Source organism: Vanellus vanellus (assembly GCF_965231255.1).
Source record: "Vanellus vanellus genome assembly, contig: HAP1_SCAFFOLD_40, whole genome shotgun sequence".
Lineage (NCBI taxonomy): Eukaryota > Metazoa > Chordata > Aves > Charadriiformes > Charadriidae > Vanellus > Vanellus vanellus.
In genome coordinates, this window is record NW_028127876.1 from 2,421,865 (window position 1) to 2,436,671 (window position 14,807).

Consider the following 14,807-nt stretch of genomic DNA (forward strand, 5'->3'; position numbering starts at 1 on the left):
GCAAGCCCAGACTCCTCCAGGGAAGATACCCGAGATGATTTTTCTCCTTGAACAATGCTGCATCGTCTGGGATTCACCGGAGACTCCTCGCAGGTATGTCCCTGAGTCTTTTTTCCGGTGGTTTAGGGTCCTGTCATCCCGGGTAGCAACCCCAGACTCCTCCAGGGAAGATACCCAAGATGATATTTCTCTCTTGACAGTGGCCCATCCTGCGGGATCTACCCAGAACTCTTCCCAGGCGTCTCCCGCAGAGGTTTCTCCAATGCTTTAGGGCCCTGTGATCCCAGGTAGCAACCGCAGACTCCTCCAGGGAAGATACCCGAGATGAATTTTCTCCTTAGAAAATGTTCCATCCTCTGGGATGCATCTGAGATTCTTCCCAGGCATCTCCCGCAGCCTTTTCTCCAGTGGTTTGGGGCCCTGTGATCCCAGGTAGCAACCCCAGACTCCTCCAGGGAAGATACCCGAGATGATTTTTCTCTTTAGAATATGCTCCATCGTCTGGGATGTACCCCTGACTCCTCCCAGGTGTCTCCCGCAGACTTTTCTCTAGTAGTTTAGGTATCTGAAATCCCAGGTAGCAACCCCGGACTCCTCCAGGGAAGATACCCGAGATGATTTTTCTCCTTGGGCAATGCTCCATCCTCTGGGATGCACCTGAGATTTCTCCCAGGCATCTCCCACAGATATTTTTCCTGTGGTTTGGCGCACTGTAATCCTGGGTAGCAACCCCAGACTCCTCCAGGGAAGATACCTGAGATGATTTTTCTCCTTGGGCAATGCTCCATCCTCTGGAATTCACCGGAGGTTCCTCACAGGTATGTCCCTCAGTCTTTTTTCCAGTGGTTTAGGGTCCTGTCATCCCAGGTAGCAACCCCAGACTCCTCCAGGGAAGACACCCGAGATGATATTTCTCTCTTGACAGTGGTCCATCCTGCGAGATCTACCCAGAACTCCTCCCAGGCATCTCCCGCAGAGTTTTCTCCAATGCTTTAGGGCCCTGTGATCCCGGGTAGCAACCCCAGACTCCTCCAGGGAAGATACCCGAGATGATTTTTCTCCTTGGGCAATGCTCCATCCTCTGGGATTCGCTGGAGATTCCTCACAGGTATGTCCCTCAGTCTTTTTTCTGGTGGTTTAGGGCCCTGTGATCCCAGGTGGCAACCCCAGACTCCTCCAGGGAAGATACCCGAGATGATTTTTCTTCTTGGGCAATGCTCCATCCTCTGGGATGCACCAGAGATTCTTCCCAGTCGTCTCCCGCAGATATTTTTCCTGTGGTTTGGGGCCCTGTAATCCTGGGTAGCAACCGCAGACTCCTCCAGGGAAGATACCCGAGGTGATTTTTCTCCTTGGACAATGCTGCATCGTCTGGGATTCACCGGAGACTCCTCGCAGGTATGTCCCTGAGTCTTTTTTCCGGTGGTTTAGGGTCCTGTCATCCCGGGTAGCAACCCCAGACTCCTCCAGGGAAGATACCCAAGATGATATTTCTCTCTTGACAGTGGTCCATCCTGCGGGATCTACCCAGAACTCTTCCAAGGCGTCTCCCGCAGAGGTTTCTCCAATGCTTTAGGGCCCTGTCATCCCGGGTAGCAACCCCAGACTCCTCCAGGGAAGATACCCGAGATGATTTTTCTCCTTGGACTATTGTCCATCCTTCGGGATGCACCCGAGACTCCTCCCAGCTCTGTTTCTGAGTGTTTTCTTCCTGGCGTTTAGGGCCCTGTGATCCCAGGTAGCAACCCCAGACTCCTCCAGGGAAGATACCCGAGGTGATTTTTCTCCTTGGGCAATTCTCCATCCTTTGGGATGCACCAGAGATTCTTCCCAGTCGTCTCCCGCAGATATTTTTCCTGTGGTTTGGGGCCCTGTAATCCTGGGTAGCAACCCCAGACTCCTGCAGGGAAGATACCCGAGGTGATTTTTCTCCTTGGACAATGCTGCATCGTCTGGGATTCACCGGAGACTCCTCGCAGGTATGTCCCTGAGTCTTTTTTCCGGTGGTTTAGGGTCCTGTCATCCCGGGTAGCAACCCCAGACTCCTCCAGGGAAGACACCCGAGATGATTTTTCTCTCTTGACAGTGGTCCATCCTGCGGGATCTACCCAGAACTCTTCCCAGGCATCTCCCGCAGAGTTTTCTCCAATGCTTTAGGGCCCTGTGATCCCAGGTGGCAACCCCAGACTCCTCCAGGGAAGATACCCGAGATGATTTTTATCCTTGGACTATTGTCCATCCTTCGGGATGCACCCGAGACTCCTCCCAGCTCTGTTTCTGAGTGTTTTCTTCCTGGCGTTTAGGGCCCTGTGATCCCAGGTAGCAACGCCAGACTCCTCCAGGGAAGATACCCGAGATGATTTTTCTCCTTGGGCAATGCTCCATCCTCTGGGATTCACCGGAGATTCCTCACAGGTATGTCCCTCAGTCTTTTTTCTGGTGTTTTAGGGTCCTGTCATCCCGGGTAGCAACCCCAGACTCCTCCAGGGAAGATACCCAAGATGATATTTCTCTCTTGACAGTGGTCCATCCTGCGGGATCTACCCAGAACTCTTCCCAAGCGTCTCCCGCAGAGGTTTCTCCAATGCTTTAGGGCCCTGTGATCCCGGGTAGCAACCCCAGTCTCCTCCAGGGAAGATACCCGAGATGATTTTTCTCTTTAGAATCTGCTCCATCCTCTGGGATGTACCCCTGACTCCTCACAGGTGTCTCCCGCAGACTTTTCTCTAGTGGTTTAGGTATCTGAAATCCCAGGTAGCAACCCCAGACTCCTCCAGGGAAGATACCCGAGATGATTTTTCTCCTTGGGCAATGCTCCATCCTCTGGGATGCATGTGAGATTCTTCCCAGGCATCTCCCGCAGATAGTTTTCCTGTGGTTTGGGGCCCTGTAATCCCGGGTAGCAACCCCAGACTCCTCCAGGGAAGATACCCGAGATGAATTTTCTCCTTGGGCAATGCTCCATCCTCTGGGATTCACCGGAGACTCCTCGCAGGTATGTCCCTGAGTCTTTTTTCCGGTGGTTTAGGGTCCTGTGTTCCCGGGTAGCAACCCCAGACTCCTCCAGGGAAGGTACCTGAGATGATTTTTCTCCTTGGATAATGCTCCATCCTCTGGGATGCATCCGAGACTTATCCCAGCTATGTCCCTGAGTCTTTATTCCGGTGATTTAGGGTCCTGTCATCTCGGGTAGCAACCCCAGACTTCTCCAGGGAAGATACCTGAGATTATTTTCCTCCTTGGGCAATGCTCCATCCTTCGGGATGCACCCGAGACTCCTCCCAGCTCTGTTTCTGAGTGTTTTCTTCCTGGGGTTTAGGGCCCTGTGATCCCAGGTAGCAAGCCCAGACTCCTCCAGGGAAGATACCCGAGATGATTTTTCTCCTTGGGCAATCCTCCATCCTCTGGGATTCACTGGAGATTCCTCACAGGTATGTCCCTCAGTCTTTTTTCTGGTGGTTTAGGGCCCTGTCATCCCAGGTGGCAACCCCAGACTCCTCCAGGGAAGATACCCGAGATGATTTTTCTCCTTTGGCAATGCTCCATCCTCTGGGATGCACCAGAGATTCTTCCCAGTCGTCTCCCGCAGATATTTTTCCTGTGGTTTGGGGCCCTGTAATCCTGGGTAGCAACCCCAGACTCCTCCAGGGAAGATACCCAAGATGATTTTTCTCCTTGGGCAATGCTCCATCCTCTGGAATTCACCGGAGGTTCCTCACAGGTATGTCCCTCAGTCTTTTTTCCGGTGGTTTAGGGTCCTGTCATCCCAGGTAGCAACCCCAGACTGCTCCAGGGAAGATACTTGAGATGATTTTCCTCCTTTGGCAGTACTCCATCTTCTGGGATGCACCTGAGATTCCTCCCAGTCGTCTCCTGCAGACATTTTTCCTGTGGTTTGGGGCCCTATAATCCTGGATAGCAAGACCAGACTTCTCCAGGGAAGATATCCGAGATGATTTTTCTCCTTGAACAATTCTCCATCCTGCGGGATGCACTGGAGACTCCTCCCAGCTCTGTTTCTGAGTGTTTTCTTCCTGGGGTTTAGGGCCCTGTGATCCCAGGTAGCAACTCCAGACTCCTCCAGGAAAGATACCCAAGATGATTTTTCTCCTTTGACAATGCTCCATCCTGCGGGATGCACCCGAGACTGCTCGCAGGTATGTCACCGAGTCTTATTTCCGGTGGTTTAGGGCCCTGTGATCCCGGGTAGCAAGCCCAGACTCCTCCAGGGAAGATACCCGAGATGATTTTTCTCCTTGAACAATGCTGCATCGTCTGGGATTCACCGGAGACTCCTCGCAGGTATGTCCCTGAGTCTTTTTTCCGGTGGTTTAGGGTCCTGTCATCCCGGGTAGCAACCCCAGACTCCTCCAGGGAAGATACCCAAGATGATATTTCTCTCTTGACAGTGGCCCATCCTGCGGGATCTACCCAGAACTCTTCCCAGGCGTCTCCCGCAGAGGTTTCTCCAATGCTTTAGGGCCCTGTGATCCCAGGTAGCAACCCCAGACTCCTCCAGGGAAGATACCCGAGATGAATTTTCTCCTTAGAAAATGTTCCATCCTCTGGGATGCATCTGAGATTCTTCCCAGGCATCTCCCGCAGCCTTTTCTCCAGTGGTTTGGGGCCCTCTTATCCCAGGTAGCAACCCCAGACTCCTCCAGGGAAGATACCCGAGATGATTTTTCTCTTTAGAATATGCTCCATCGTCTGGGATGTACCCCTGACTCCTCCCAGGTGTCTCCCGCAGACTTTTCTCTAGTAGTTTAGGTATCTGAAATCCCAGGTAGCAACCCCGGACTCCTCCAGGGAAGATACCCGAGATGATTTTTCTCCTTGGGCAATGCTCCATCCTCTGGGATGCACCTGAGATTTCTCCCAGGCATCTCCCACAGATATTTTTCCTGTGGTTTGGCGCACTGTAATCCTGGGTAGCAACCCCAGACTCCTCCAGGGAAGATACCTGAGATGATTTTTCTCCTTGGGCAATGCTCCATCCTCTGGAATTCACCGGAGGTTCCTCACAGGTATGTCCCTCAGTCTTTTTTCCAGTGGTTTAGGGTCCTGTCATCCCAGGTAGCAACCCCAGACTCCTCCAGGGAAGACACCCGAGATGATATTTCTCTCTTGACAGTGGTCCATCCTGCGAGATCTACCCAGAACTCCTCCCAGGCATCTCCCGCAGAGTTTTCTCCAATGCTTTAGGGCCCTGTGATCCCGGGTAGCAACCCCAGACTCCTCCAGGGAAGATACCCGAGATGATTTTTCTCCTTGGGCAATGCTCCATCCTCTGGGATTCGCTGGAGATTCCTCACAGGTATGTCCCTCAGTCTTTTTTCTGGTGGTTTAGGGCCCTGTGATCCCAGGTGGCAACCCCAGACTCCTCCAGGGAAGATACCCGAGATGATTTTTCTTCTTGGGCAATGCTCCATCCTCTGGGATGCACCAGAGATTCTTCCCAGTCGTCTCCCGCAGATATTTTTCCTGTGGTTTGGGGCCCTGTAATCCTGGGTAGCAACCGCAGACTCCTCCAGGGAAGATACCCGAGGTGATTTTTCTCCTTGGACAATGCTGCATCGTCTGGGATTCACCGGAGACTCCTCGCAGGTATGTCCCTGAGTCTTTTTTCCGGTGGTTTAGGGTCCTGTCATCCCGGGTAGCAACCCCAGACTCCTCCAGGGAAGATACCCAAGATGATATTTCTCTCTTGACAGTGGTCCATCCTGCGGGATCTACCCAGAACTCTTCCAAGGCGTCTCCCGCAGAGGTTTCTCCAATGCTTTAGGGCCCTGTCATCCCGGGTAGCAACCCCAGACTCCTCCAGGGAAGATACCCGAGATGATTTTTCTCCTTGGACTATTGTCCATCCTTCGGGATGCACCCGAGACTCCTCCCAGCTCTGTTTCTGAGTGTTTTCTTCCTGGCGTTTAGGGCCCTGTGATCCCAGGTAGCAACCCCAGACTCCTCCAGGGAAGATACCCGAGGTGATTTTTCTCCTTGGGCAATTCTCCATCCTTTGGGATGCACCAGAGATTCTTCCCAGTCGTCTCCCGCAGATATTTTTCCTGTGGTTTGGGGCCCTGTAATCCTGGGTAGCAACCCCAGACTCCTGCAGGGAAGATACCCGAGGTGATTTTTCTCCTTGGACAATGCTGCATCGTCTGGGATTCACCGGAGACTCCTCGCAGGTATGTCCCTGAGTCTTTTTTCCGGTGGTTTAGGGTCCTGTCATCCCGGGTAGCAACCCCAGACTCCTCCAGGGAAGACACCCGAGATGATTTTTCTCTCTTGACAGTGGTCCATCCTGCGGGATCTACCCAGAACTCTTCCCAGGCATCTCCCGCAGAGTTTTCTCCAATGCTTTAGGGCCCTGTGATCCCAGGTGGCAACCCCAGACTCCTCCAGGGAAGATACCCGAGATGATTTTTATCCTTGGACTATTGTCCATCCTTCGGGATGCACCCGAGACTCCTCCCAGCTCTGTTTCTGAGTGTTTTCTTCCTGGCGTTTAGGGCCCTGTGATCCCAGGTAGCAACGCCAGACTCCTCCAGGGAAGATACCCGAGATGATTTTTCTCCTTGGGCAATGCTCCATCCTCTGGGATTCACCGGAGATTCCTCACAGGTATGTCCCTCAGTCTTTTTTCTGGTGTTTTAGGGTCCTGTCATCCCGGGTAGCAACCCCAGACTCCTCCAGGGAAGATACCCAAGATGATATTTCTCTCTTGACAGTGGTCCATCCTGCGGGATCTACCCAGAACTCTTCCCAAGCGTCTCCCGCAGAGGTTTCTCCAATGCTTTAGGGCCCTGTGATCCCGGGTAGCAACCCCAGTCTCCTCCAGGGAAGATACCCGAGATGATTTTTCTCTTTAGAATCTGCTCCATCCTCTGGGATGTACCCCTGACTCCTCACAGGTGTCTCCCGCAGACTTTTCTCTAGTGGTTTAGGTATCTGAAATCCCAGGTAGCAACCCCAGACTCCTCCAGGGAAGATACCCGAGATGATTTTTCTCCTTGGGCAATGCTCCATCCTCTGGGATGCATGTGAGATTCTTCCCAGGCATCTCCCGCAGATAGTTTTCCTGTGGTTTGGGGCCCTGTAATCCCGGGTAGCAACCCCAGACTCCTCCAGGGAAGATACCCGAGATGAATTTTCTCCTTGGGCAATGCTCCATCCTCTGGGATTCACCGGAGACTCCTCGCAGGTATGTCCCTGAGTCTTTTTTCCGGTGGTTTAGGGTCCTGTGTTCCCGGGTAGCAACCCCAGACTCCTCCAGGGAAGGTACCTGAGATGATTTTTCTCCTTGGATAATGCTCCATCCTCTGGGATGCATCCGAGACTTATCCCAGCTATGTCCCTGAGTCTTTATTCCGGTGATTTAGGGTCCTGTCATCTCGGGTAGCAACCCCAGACTTCTCCAGGGAAGATACCTGAGATTATTTTCCTCCTTGGGCAATGCTCCATCCTTCGGGATGCACCCGAGACTCCTCCCAGCTCTGTGTCTGAGTGTTTTCTTCCTGGGGTTTAGGGCCCTGTGATCCCAGGTAGCAAGCCCAGACTCCTCCAGGGAAGATACCCGAGATGATTTTTCTCCTTGGGCAATGCTCCATCCTCTGGGATTCACTGGAGATTCCTCACAGGTATGTCCCTCAGTCTTTTTTCTGGTGGTTTAGGGCCCTGTCATCCCAGGTGGCAACCCCAGACTCCTCCAGGGAAGATACCCGAGATGATTTTTCTCCTTTGGCAATGCTCCATCCTCTGGGATGCACCAGAGATTCTTCCCAGTCGTCTCCCGCAGATATTTTTCCTGTGGTTTGGGGCCCTGTAATCCTGGGTAGCAACCCCAGACTCCTCCAGGGAAGATACCCAAGATGATTTTTCTCCTTGGGCAATGCTCCATCCTCTGGAATTCACCGGAGGTTCCTCACAGGTATGTCCCTCAGTCTTTTTTCCGGTGGTTTAGGGTCCTGTCATCCCAGGTAGCAACCCCAGACTGCTCCAGGGAAGATACTTGAGATGATTTTCCTCCTTTGGCAGTACTCCATCTTCTGGGATGCACCTGAGATTCCTCCCAGTCGTCTCCTGCAGACATTTTTCCTGTGGTTTGGGGCCCTATAATCCTGGATAGCAAGACCAGACTTCTCCAGGGAAGATATCCGAGATGATTTTTCTCCTTGAACAATTCTCCATCCTGCGGGATGCACCGGAGACTCCTCCCAGCTCTGTTTCTGAGTGTTTTCTTCCTGGGGTTTAGGGCCCTGTGATCCCAGGTAGCAACTCCAGACTCCTCCAGGAAAGATACCCAAGATGATTTTTCTCCTTTGACAATGCTCCATCCTGCGGGATGCACCCGAGACTGCTCGCAGGTATGTCACCGAGTCTTATTTCCGGTGGTTTAGGGCCCTGTGATCCCGGGTAGCAAGCCCAGACTCCTCCAGGGAAGATACCCGAGATGATTTTTCTCCCTGAACAATGCTGCATCGTCTGGGATTCACCGGAGACTCCTCGCAGGTATGTCCCTGAGTCTTTTTTCCGGTGGTTTAGGGTCCTGTCATCCCGGGTAGCAACCCCAGACTCCTCCAGGGAAGATACCCAAGATGATATTTCTCTCTTGACAGTGGCCCATCCTGCGGGATCTACCCAGAACTCTTCCCAGGCGTCTCCCGCAGAGGTTTCTCCAATGCTTTAGGGCCCTGTGATCCCAGGTAGCAACCCCAGACTCCTCCAGGGAAGATACCCGAGATGAATTTTCTCCTTAGAAAATGTTCCATCCTCTGGGATGCATCTGAGATTCTTCCCAGGCATCTCCCGCAGACTTTTCTCAAGTGGTTTGGGGCCCTGTTAGCCCAGGTAGCAACCCCAGACTCCTCCAGGGAAGATACCCGAGATGAATTTTCTCCTTAGAAAATGTTCCATCCTCTGGGATGTATCTGAGATTCTTCCCAGGCATCTCCCGCAGCCTTTTCTCCAGTGGTTTGGGGCCCTCTTATCCCAGGTAGCAACCCCAGACTCCTCCAGGGAAGATACCCGAGATGATTTTTCTCCTTGGGCAATGCTCCATCCTCTGGGATGCACCAGAGATTCTTCCCAGTCGTCTCCCGCAGATATTTTTCCTGTGGTTTGGGGCCCTGTAATCCTGGGTAGCAACCGCAGACTCCTCCAGGGAAGATACCCGAGGTGATTTTTCTCCTTGGACAATGCTGCATCGTCTGGGATTCACCGGAGACTCCTCGCAGGTATGTCCCTGAGTCTTTTTTCCGGTGGTTTAGGGTCCTGTCATCCCGGGTAGCAACCCCAGACTCCTCCAGGGAAGACACCTGAGATGATTTTTCTCTCTTGACAGTGGTCCATCCTGCGGGATCTACCCAGAACTCTTCCCAGGCATCTCCCGCAGAGTTTTCTCCAATGCTTTAGGGCCCTGTGATCCCAGGTGGCAACCCCAGACTCCTCCAGGGAAGATACCCGAGATGATTTTTATCCTTGGACTATTGTCCATCCTTCGGGATGCACCCGAGACTCCTCCCAGCTCTGTTCCTGAGTGTTTTCTTCCTGGCGTTTAGGGCCCTGTGATCCCAGGTAGCAACGCCAGACTCCTCCAGGGAAGATACCCGAGATGATTTTTCTCCTTGGGCAATGCTCCATCCTCTGGGATGCACCTGAGATTTCTCCCAGGCATCTCCCACAGATATTTTTCCTGTGGTTTGGCGCACTGTAATCCTGGGTAGCAACCCCAGACTCCTCCAGGGAAGATACCTGAGATGATTTTTCTCCTTGGGCAATGCTCCATCCTCTGGAATTCACCGGAGGTTCCTCACAGGTATGTCCCTCAGTCTTTTTTCCAGTGGTTTAGGGTCCTGTCATCCCAGGTAGCAACCCCAGACTCCTCCAGGGAAGACACCCGAGATGATATTTCTCTCTTGACAGTGGTCCATCCTGCGGGATCTACCCAGAACTCCTCCCAGGCATCTCCCGCAGAGTTTTCTCCAATGCTTTAGGGCCCTGTGATCCCAGGTGGCAACCCCAGACTCCTCCAGGGAAGATACCCGAGATGATGTTTCTCCTTGGGCAATGCTCCATCCTCTGGGATTCGCTGGAGATTCCTCACAGGTATGTCCCTCAGTCTTTTTTCTGGTGGTTTAGGGCCCTGTGATCCCAGGTGGCAACCCCAGACTCCTCCAGGGAAGATACCCGAGATGATTTTTCTCCTTGGGCAATGCTCCATCCTCTGGGATGCACCAGAGATTCTTCCCAGTCGTCTCCCTCAGATATTTTTCCTGTGGTTTGGGGCCCTGTAATCCTGGGTAGCAACCGCAGACTCCTCCAGGGAAGATACCCGAGGTGATTTTTCTCCTTGGAGAATGCTGCATCGTCTGGGATTCACTGGAGACTCCTCGCAGGTATGTCCCTGAGTCTTTTTTCCGGTGGTTTAGGGTCCTGTCATCCCGGGTAGCAACCCCAGACTCCTCCAGGGAAGATACCCAAGATGATATTTCTCTCTTGACAGTGGTCCATCCTGCGGGATCTACCCAGAACTCTTCCAAGGCGTCTCCCGCAGAGGTTTCTCCAATGCTTTAGGGCCCTGTCATCCCGGGTAGCAACCCCAGACTCCTCCAGGGAAGATACCCGAGATGATTTTTCTCCTTGGACTATTGTCCATCCTTCGGGATGCACCCGAGACTCCTCCCAGCTCTGTTTCTGTGTTTTCTTCCTGGCGTTTAGGGCCCTGTGATCCCAGGTAGCAACCCCAGACTCCTCCAGGGAAGATACCCGAGGTGATTTTTCTCCTTGGGCAATTCTCCATCCTTTGGGATTCACCGGAGATTCCTCACAGGTATGTCCCTCAGTCTTTTCTCTGGTGGTTTAGGGCCCTGTGATCCCAGGTGGCAACCCCAGACTCCTCCAGGGAAGATACCCGAGATGATTTTTCTCCTTGGGCAATGCTCCATCCTCTGGGATGCACCAGAGATTCTTCCCAGTCGTCTCCCGCAGATATTTTTCCTGTGGTTTGGGGCCCTGTAATCCTGGGTAGCAACCCCAGACTCCTCCAGGGAAGATACCCGAGGTGATTTTTCTCCTTGGACAATGCTGCATCGTCTGGGATTCACCGGAGACTCCTCGCAGGTATGTCCCTGAGTCTTTTTTCCGGTGGTTTAGGGTCCTGTCATCCCGGGTAGCAACCCCAGACTCCTCCAGGGAAGACACCCGAGATGATTTTTCTCTCTTGACAGTGGTCCATCCTGCGGGATCTACCCAGAACTCTTCCCAGGCATCTCCCGCAGAGTTTTCTCCAATGCTTTAGGGCCCTGTGATCCCAGGTGGCAACCCCAGACTCCTCCAGGGAAGATACCCGAGATGATTTTTCTCCTTGGACTATTGTCCATCCTTCGGGATGCACCCGAGACTCCTCCCAGCTCTGTTTCTGAGTGTTTTCTTCCTGGCGTTTAGGGCCCTGTGATCCCAGGTAGCAACGCCAGACTCCTCCAGGGAAGATACCCGAGATGATTTTTCTCCTTGGGCAATGCTCCATCCTCTGGGATTCACCGGAGATTCCTCACAGGTATGTCCCTCAGTCTTTTTTCTGGTGTTTTAGGGTCCTGTCATCCCGGGTAGCACCCCCAGACTCCTCCAGGGAAGATACCCAAGATGATATTTCTCTCTTGACAGTGGTCCATCCTGCGGGATCTACCCAGAACTCTTCCCAAGCGTCTCCCGCAGAGGTTTCTCCAATGCTTTAGGGCCCTGTGATCCCGGGTAGCAACCCCAGACTCCTCCAGGGAAGATACCCGAGATGAATTTTCTCCTTAGAAAATGTTCCATCCTCTGGGATGCATCTGAGATTCTTCCCAGGCATCTCCCGCAGACATTTCTCCAGTGGTTTGGGGCCCTGTTATCCCAGGTAGCAACCCCAGTCTCCTCCAGGGAAGATACCCGAGATGATTTTTCTCTTTAGAATCTGCTCCATCCTCTGGGATGTACCCCTGACTCCTCACAGGTGTCTCCCGCAGACTTTTCTCTAGTGGTTTAGGTATCTGAAATCCCAGGTAGCAACCCCAGACTCCTCCAGGGAAGATACCCGAGATGATTTTTCTCCTTGGGCAATGCTCCATCCTCTGGGATGCATGTGAGATTCTTCCCAGGCATCTCCCGCAGATAGTTTTCCTGTGGTTTGGGGCCCTGTAATCCCGGGTAGCAACCCCAGACTCCTCCAGGGAAGATACCCGAGATGAATTTTCTCCTTGGGCAATGCTCCATCCTCTGGGATTCACCGGAGACTCCTCGCAGGTATGTCCCTGAGTCTTTTTTCCGGTGGTTTAGGGTCCTGTGTTCCCGGGTAGCAACCCCAGACTCCTCCAGGGAAGGTACCTGAGATGATTTTTCTCCTTGGATAATGCTCCATCCTCTGGGATGCATCCGAGACTTATCCCAGCTATGTCACTGAGTCTTTATTCCGGTGATTTAGGGTCCTGTCATCTCGGGTAGCAACCCCAGACTTCTCCAGGGAAGATACATTGAGATTATTTTCCTCCTTGGGCAATGCTCCATCCTTCGGGATGCACCCGAGACTCCTCCCAGCTCTGTTTCTGAGTGTTTTCTTCCTGGGGTTTAGGGCCCTGTGATCCCAGGTAGCAAGCCCAGACTCCTCCAGGGAAGATACCCGAGATGATTTTTCTCCTTGGGCAATCCTCCATCCTCTGGGATTCACTGGAGATTCCTCACAGGTATGTCCCTCAGTCTTTTTTCTGGTGGTTTAGGGCCCTGTGATCCCAGGTGGCAACCCCAGACTCCTCCAGGGAAGATACCCGAGATGATTTTTCTCCTTTGGCAATGCTCCATCCTCTGGGATGCACCAGAGATTCTTCCCAGTCGTCTCCCGCAGATATTTTTCCTGTGGTTTGGGGCCCTGTAATCCTGGGTAGCAACCCCAGACTCCTCCAGGGAAGATACCCAAGATGATTTTTCTCCTTGGGCAATGCTCCCTCCTCTGGAATTCACCGGAGGTTCCTCACAGGTATGTCCCTCAGTCTTTTTTCCGGTGGTTTAGGGTCCTGTCATCCCAGGTAGCAACCCCAGACTGCTCCAGGGAAGATACTTGAGATGATTTTCCTCTTTTGGCAGTACTCCATCTTCTGGGATGCACCTGAGATTCCTCCCAGTCGTCTCCTGCAGACATTTTTCCTGTGGTTTGGGGCCCTATAATCCTGGATAGCAAGACCAGACTTCTCCAGGGAAGATATCCGAGATGATTTTTCTCCTTGAACAATTCTCCATCCTGCGGGATGCACCGGAGACTCCTCCCAGCTCTGTTTCTGAGTGTTTTCTTCCTGGGGTTTAGGGCCCTGTGATCCCAGGTAGCAACTCCAGACTCCTCCAGGAAAGATACCCAAGATGATTTTTCTCCTTTGACAATGCTCCATCCTGCGGGATGCACCCGAGACTGCTCGCAGGTATGTCACCGAGTCTTATTTCCGGTGGTTTAGGGCCCTGTGATCCCGGGTAGCAAGCCCAGACTCCTCCAGGGAAGATACCCGAGATGATTTTTCTCCTTGAACAATGCTGCATCGTCTGGGATTCACCGGAGACTCCTCGCAGGTATGTCCCTGAGTCTTTTTTCCGGTGGTTTAGGGTCCTGTCATCCCGGGTAGCAACCCCAGACTCCTCCAGGGAAGATACCCAAGATGATATTTCTCTCTTGACAGTGGCCCATCCTGCGGGATCTACCCAGAACTCTTCCCAGGCGTCTCCCGCAGAGGTTTCTCCAATGCTTTAGGGCCCTGTGATCCCAGGTAGCAACCCCAGACTCCTCCAGGGAAGATACCCGAGATGAATTTTCTCCTTAGAAAATGGTCCATCCTCTGGGATGCATCTGAGATTCTTCCCAGGCATCTCCCGCAGACTTTTCTCAAGTGGTTTGGGGCCCTGTTAGCCCAGGTAGCAACCCCAGACTCCTCCAGGGAAGATACCCGAGATGAATTTTCTCCTTAGAAAATGTTCCATCCTCTGGGATGCATCTGAGATTCTTCCCAGGCATCTCCCGCAGCCTTTTCTCCAGTGGTTTGGGGCCCTCTTATCCCAGGTAGCAACCCCAGACTTCTCCAGGGAAGATACCCGAGATGATTTTTCTCTTTAGAATATGCTCCATCGTCTGGGATGTACCCCTGACTCCTCCCAGGTGTCTCCCGCAGACTTTTCTCTAGTGGTTTAGGTATCTGAAATCCCAGGTAGCAACCCCGGACTCCTCCAGGGAAGATACCCGAGATGATTTTTCTCCTTGGGCAATGCTCCATCCTCTGGATGCACCAGAGATTCTTCCCAGTCGTCTCCCGCAGATATTTTTCCTGTGGTTTGGGGCCCTGTAATCCTGGGTAGCAACCGCAGACTCCTCCAGGGAAGATACCCGAGGTGATTTTTCTCCTTGGACAATGCTGCATCGTCTGGGATTCACCGGAGACTCCTCGCAGGTATGTCCCTGAGTCTTTTTTCCGGTGGTTTAGGGTCCTGTCATCCCGGGTAGCAACCCCAGACTCCTCCAGGGAAGACACCCGAGATGATTTTTCTCTCTTGACAGTGGTCCATCCTGCGGGATCTACCCAGAACTCTTCCCAGGCATCTCCCGCAGAGTTTTCTCCAATGCTTTAGGGCCCTGTGATCCCAGGTGGCAACCCCAGACTCCTCCAGGGAAGATACCCGAGATGATTTTTATCCTTGGACTATTGTCCATCCTTCGGGATGCACCCGAGACTCCTCCCAGCTCTGTTCCTGAGTGTTTTCTTCCTGGCGTTTAGGGCCCTGTGATCCCAGGTAGCAAC